A 7,083-nucleotide genomic window follows, 5' to 3' on the forward strand; every position below is an offset into this window, starting at 1 on the left:
TGTTAGTCACAAGTCCAAGGGCACAGGGCGAGAGGAGGGGACAGGAGGCTCCTCTGGCTCTAGGGCAGGACTCGGGGGGGGGGGGGGGGCGGGTTCTAGGGAAGAAAGGCCTGGCTTCATCCCAGGCCTCAGCAAAGAGCTGCCACCTTCCAGGGGGAGCTCTTCTTTGTAACCTTCTGTGTACCTAGGCTGACCTGATCACATGGACTCTTACAAATGCTGATTTGAGGTAGTATCTACCTAGGACAACTCCCAGAGCCTGGCCCTGCCACGTGGACTATTCTTTCTGCTAGAAGAGCTCGGGGCTCTGCCCTCACCAGCACTAGGAGTGGCAGTGCTTGCATGCTAAGTCGCTTCAGTCGTGTCCAACTCTTTGCGACACTATGGACTGTAGCCCGCCTGGCTCCTCTGTCCATGGCATTCTCCAGGCAAGAATACCGGAGTGGGTTGCCATGCCCTCCTCCAGGGGATTTTCCCAGCCCAGGGATGGAACTAGCATCTCTTAGGTCTCCTGCACAGGCATGCGGGTTCTTTATCACCTAGGAAGCCCCTAGGAGTAGCCGAGCCCATCTTTTCTCAGGCCTCCTCACCACCACCCCAGCCTCCTGGGAGTACCTGGGGGTGGCGGGGAGTAGGCAGTTTCCAGCTGGGGCCACCTGGGTTGCCCAGGCTTTCTATAGTCAATATTCTCTTGCTCTATTCTTGGGACTTCAAGTTTCTTCTTTGTCTCAGTAAAGGTGTAAAGTTTGTTTTGGCCGTGATATTGTCTTTGTCATTCTATGTATTGATCTGGTCTATTACAATCATTGAAAACTTGTCTTGTTTGCATTAAGTTAGAATGGTCAACCAAATAGTCATCTCCCAGAAGGTGAGGGATCAAATTTGCAAGGTAGCTGTTTTCTCAGAACACTTGATTAATCCATTATTATTGGGCCCTCTTTCTTTTGTTTCCTAACATATTGTTGATTTACAATGTTGTGTTAGTTTTCAGTATACATCATAGTGATTCCGTATTTTTGCAGGTTATTATTATTATTATTATTATTGCAGTATTTTTGTCTTTCTCTGATTTATTTCACTAAGTATAATATTCTCTATGTTGCTACAAAGGGAATTCTTTCATTCTTTTTATGGCTGAGTAATATTCCATTGTATATATGAACCACATCTTATTTTTATCCATTTATCTGTTGATGGACACTTGGGTTGCTTCTGTATGTTGGCTACTGTAAAGCTGCTGTGAATATCAGGGTGTGTGTATCTTTTCAGATTTTTTGGATAAATACCCAGAAGTGGGATAGCTTGACCATATGTTAGTTCTTAAGTTTTTGAGGAATCTCAATACCATTTTCCACGGTATCTGCATCAATTTATATTCCCACGAATAGCATGCAAGGGTTCCCTTGTCTCCACATCTTCAACCAACACTTGTTATTTCTTGTCTTTTTATAATAGCCATTCTTACAAGTGTGAAATGATATTTTGTTGTTGTTTTGATTTGCATTTACCTAATAATTAATGATGTTGAGCATCTTTCATGTGCTTTTTGGCCATCTGTTTCTCTTCTTTGGAAAAATGTCTATTCAGTTATTCTGCTGGTTTTTTGATTGGATTGTTTATTTTTTTTAATTGAGTTGGATATTAACCCATTGTCAGTTGCATCATTTGCAAATATTTTCTTCCATATTGTAGGCTGTCTTTTCATTTCATTAGTGGTTTCCTTTGCTATGCAAAAGCTTTTGAGTCTGATTCAGTTCAGTTCAGTTCAGTCACTCAGTCGTGTCTGACTCTTTGCGACCCCATGAATCGCAGCACACCAGGCCTCCCTGTCCATCACCAACTCCCAGAGTTCACTCAGACTCACGTCCATCGAGTCAGTGATGCCATCCAGCCATCTCATCCTCTGTCGTCCCCTTCTCCTCCTGCCCCCAATCCCTCCCAGAATCACAGTCTTTTCCAATGAGTCAACTCTTCACATGAGGTGGCCAAAGTACCGGAGTTTCAGCTTTAGCATCATTCCTTCCAAAGAAATCCCAGGGCTGGTCTCCTTCAGAATGGACTGGTTGGATCTCCTTGCAGTCCAAGGGACTCTCAAGAGTCTCCTCCAACACCACAGTTCAAAAGCATCAATTCTTTGGCACTCAGCTTTCTTCACAGTCCAACTCTCACGTCCATACATGACCACTGGAAAAACCATAGCCTTGACTAGACGGACCTTTGTTGGCAAAGTAATGTCTCTGCTTTTGAATATGCCTTCTAGGTTGGTCATAACTTTTCTTCCAAGGAGTAAGCGTCTTTCAATTTCATGGCTGCAGTCACCATCTGCAGTGATTTTGGAGCCCCCCAAAATAAAGTCTGACACTCTTTCCACTGTTTTCCCATCTATTTGCCATGAAATGATGGGACCAGATGCCATGATCTTTGTTTTGTGAATGTTGAGTTTTAAGCCAACTTTTTCACTCTCCTCTTTCACCTTCATCAAGAGGCTTTTGAGTTCCTCTTCACTTTCTGCCATAAGGGTGGTGTCATCTGCATATCTGAGATTTGTTAATTTACTTTTGCTTTTCTTTCTTTTCCCATGGGAGACTGATCCAAGAAAACATTGCTACAATTTATGAGATTGTTTGCCTATGTTCTCTTCTAGAAGTTTTATGGTTTCATGTCTTACATTTAAACCATTTTGAGTTTATTTTTGTATATAGGGTAAGAGAATGCTCTATTCTCATTGGTTTACATGTAGCTGTCCAGTTTTCTCAGCACTCCTTGTTGAAGAGATTGTCTTTTCCCCATTGTATATTCTTGCCTCCTTTGTCATAGATTAATTGACCATAGGTGCATGCATTTTTTCTTGGCTCTCCATGCTATTCCATTGACCCATGTGTCTGTTTTTGTGCCAATACCATGCTGTTTGATTACTGTAGGTTTGTAGTATAATCTGAAGTCTAGAAACTTATTGCCTCTAGCTTTGTTTTTCTCAGAATTGTTTTGGCAATTTGGAGTCTTTGTGGCTCTGTATAAATTTTAGGATTACTTGTTTTAATTTTGTGAAAAAAAGTCTTGGATATTTTGATAGGGATTAAGTCTGTAGATTGCCTTGGGTGGTATGGTCATTTTAACATTAATTCTTTGACACCATGAACACAGTATATCTTTCCATCTGTTTGTGTAGTCTTCAATTTCTTTCATCAGTATCTTACAGTTTTCTGAGTACATGTCTTTTACATCCTTCAATAAGGTTCCCTAGTAGCTCAGCTGGTAAAGAAACTGCCTGCAGTGAGGAGATCCCAGTTCAATTCCTGGGTCAGGAAGATCCCCCAGAAAAGGGATAGGTTACCCGTTCCAGTATTCTTGGGCTTCCCTGGTGGCTCAGATGGTAAAGAATCTGCCCACAATACAGGAGACCTGGGTTCAACCCCTGGGTTGGGAAGGGAAGGGAACAGCTTCCCACTCCAGTATTCTGGCCTGGAGAATCCCATGGACTGTATAGTTCATGGGGTTGCAAAGAATTGGACACAACTGAGAAACTTTCACTTTCATTCCTAGGTATTTTATTCTTTGTGATGCAATTGTGAAATTGTTTCTTTCTCTTTCTGATAGTCTGTTGCATCAGTTTTGCTTTTAACATACTGATGAGTCAGTACCTATAATTATCATGAACTATGGATGTGAGAGTTGGACTGTGAAGAAAGCTGAGCGCCCAAGGATTGATGCTTTTGAAGTGTGGTGTTGGAGAAGACTCTTGAGAGTCCCTTGGACTGCAAGGAGATCCAACCAGTCCATTCTAAAAGAGATCAGCCCTGGGTGTTCTTTGGAAGGAATGATGCTAAACTCCAGTACTTTGGCCACCTCATGAGAAGAGTTGACTCATTGGAAAAGACTGTGATGCTGGGAGGGATTGGGGGCAGGAGGAAAAGCGGACGACAGAGGATGAGATGGCTGGATGGCATCACTGACTCGATGGATGTGAGTTTGAGTGAACTCCGGGAGATGGTGATGGACAGGGAGGCCTGGCGTGCTTTGATTCATGGGGTTGCAAAGAGTCGGACATGACTGAGCGGCTGAACTGAACTGAACTGAAAGTCCACACTATTCTGACCTCTTTAATTTTTCCTACTATCTTTTTCCTATTCCAGCATCCTAAACTATGTTTCGGAGAAGGCAATGGCACCCAACTCCAGTACTCTTGCCTGGAAAATCCCATGGGCGGAGGAGCCTGGTAGGCTGAAGTCCATGGGGTCACTAAGAGTCGGACACGACTGAGCGACTTCACTTTCACTTTTCACTTTCATGCATTGGAGAAGGAAATGGCAACCCACTCCAGTGTTCTTGCCTGGAGAATCCCAGGGACGGGGGAGCCTGGTGGGCTGCCGTCTATGGGATTGCAAAGAATCGGACACGACTGAAGTGACTTAGCAGCAGCAAACTATGTTTAATCATCATCTCACCCTAGGCTCCTCTTGGCTGTTGCAGTTCCTTAGACTTTCCTTTTTTTTTTTATTACCTTGATAATCTTAAGGAGTACTGGTCAGGAATGTTATAAGATACCCCTCTATTGACGTGTGTCTTACATTTTTCTCATGATTAGACTGGAGTTGTGAGTTTGGGGAAAGAAACTGGAGAAGTACTGGCCATCACATCATATCAAATGTGTGTACCATCAACATGACTTCTCTTGATGTTGACCTTGATCATTTAGCCAAAGTAGGCTTGTCACATTTTGCTACTGGAAAGTTACACACACATTCCTTTGCAGAGAACAGATTTGGAAGTCAGTCACTCTGTGTCCACACCTAATTAAAGCAGAAGTAGGTTCCACCTCCTAGAGGGCAGAGGATCTATATAAATTACTTGTAAATTTTCTGCAGGCAAGTTTGTTTATTCTCTGTCACTTATTTGTTCAATCATTTATTTGTATCAATATGGATTCCTCTCTTACTAATCTTTTTCAAGAACCAGCTTCTGGCTTTGCTTTTCCTATTTGTGTTTTGTATTCCATTGGTTTTTGCTCTAATCATTTTATTTCCTTAATTGTTGTTTCCTTAAGATGATTCTGTTTTCTCTAATTTTTGGAGTTGAATTTTTACCTCATTTGCTTCATTCTTGCCGGTAATTGCAGTATAAGGAGGAATCAGCAGCTCCCCTCGGGCCTGGGAGCCCCCTCCACTCACCAGGCATCCTCGCTGGAACTCTAGAAACAGCCAGGTTGGGTGTGAGACCCTTGGCCTGCTCCCACACTGCCCTCTCTCCAGGGACGTGAGCTCCTTCACCCTCCTGACTGTCCTCCTCAAGGAGTCTTCACATTATATAAACATCCCACTCTCTTTAAATTTCCATGAGACTTGTTTTGCTGTAGAAATGTTAGGGGAAACATGCTGACTGAAACACCTTCCCTGGCCAGCTGCCATAGTAACCATTTGTGTGAGTTATTTTATAACAGGACGTCCTGATAAGGAGCTCAGAACTAACAAGTCAGCACCAACGGGAAAGGTCAAAAGGAGAAGCCACATGTCCAACCACCTCCCAGAATCCTCCTCGCTGGCGTCCATCTTGGCTGAGCAACATGTGTACCACCAGGAAGGACCCTGAGTCAGAATGATTGACCAAAGACAACCTAGAAACTAATCCCATCACCATAAAACCCGAGACTGTGAGCCACGTGGCACAGCAGTCCCCTGGGATCCCTTACTCTTCTGCTCTCCTCCCAGGAGCCCCTTCCCAATAAAGTCTCTTGCTTTGTCAGCATGTGTGTCTCCTCAGACAATTCATTTACATGTGTTAGACAAGAGCCCCCTTTGGGGCCCTGTAAGGGGTCCCCCTTCCTGCAAAGGAAAGACAAGAGTCACTTTCTATTGACCTTCTTTAAAGGCTTGGCAAGAATCCCACAGCCCTGACAAAGACTCTATATTGCCCCTGATGGTTTGGCCTTCATGCCCTCTTGTGGGCTTATTATGATTTTTTTTCTATAATACTTTTTAGAAAAGTACATTTCCAAATGTGCTCAATTCTTAGTCCCAAGAGGTGATCCCAGAGTTAGCCACCAGGTAGAGGACAATCTTATCAATTACACTTCCAGCTAGTTCTGTAAAAGTAACAGGAAAGGCTTCTTGCCTCAGAGTTTTAGCACTCTTTCCAAAAGCACTCCAAATTTTTACATTTTCTGTAGATAACCATATTTATAAAGGGGATAGGTAAAAGTAAGACTGAATAAGCTTATTTATTCACATGATTCAGCAAAACCACAATATTTATCTAATTGTCTTCTCAGGAAGGTGAAACTTAAAACTCCTGTGAGCAGCCCATGAGAATTCCACACCTGCTCCTAGCTTTGTCCCAAAGCCAAAGCCCCAGAATGTCTCCGGGAGGGAGACCCTGGTTCTTGCTTATCCTTGATGAATTAATGTTTGTTTTTTATTCAACAAAGGAAAAACTTAGAACTCTGACAGAAATATATCAAAAGGGATGTCCCCAAAAGTCCTTTGAATAGGTGACATGAAATTACGTTGGTGATGACTAGGTAATAACCCACACAGCTCTCTCACCTCTGCTGTCAAGAATATCTTTCCATGGGCAACACAGAAATTCAATGTAGGACTGGGAAGAGAGCTGGATGATGAAGACACCTTCCCTCATTTGCACTTGAAATAGACAGTCACTTCTCTAGGCTCTGCCATTGGAGAAGGCAATGGCAACCCACTCCAGTACTCTTGCCTGGAAAATCCCATGAACAGAGGAGCCTGGTAGGCTGCAGTCCATGGGGTCTCGAAGAGTCAGACACGACTGAGCGACTTCACTTTCACTTTCACTCTCTAGGCTCTGCTAGAGCCAGGTTATCAGGCCCATCTTTGTCCGGATGAAGGAAGAAACTCCAGATGGGTGCTTAGTTATGAAATGTGTCAACTCAACCATCCTTCCAGAATGAACCCCAGTCTGGACTTCCCTAGCGGTCCAGTAGTTAAGACTGCATGCTGCCAATCCAAGGGGTGTGGGCTTCGATCCCTGGCCAGGCAGCTAAGATCCTGCATGCTGTGGGGTGCAACCAGAAAGAAAAAAAAGAGTGAATCCCTGTTGAGGGTAAAGCATGAG

The sequence above is a fragment of the Bos taurus genome, chromosome 9 (genome assembly GCF_002263795.3).
Source record: "Bos taurus isolate L1 Dominette 01449 registration number 42190680 breed Hereford chromosome 9, ARS-UCD2.0, whole genome shotgun sequence".
NCBI lineage: Eukaryota > Metazoa > Chordata > Mammalia > Artiodactyla > Bovidae > Bos > Bos taurus.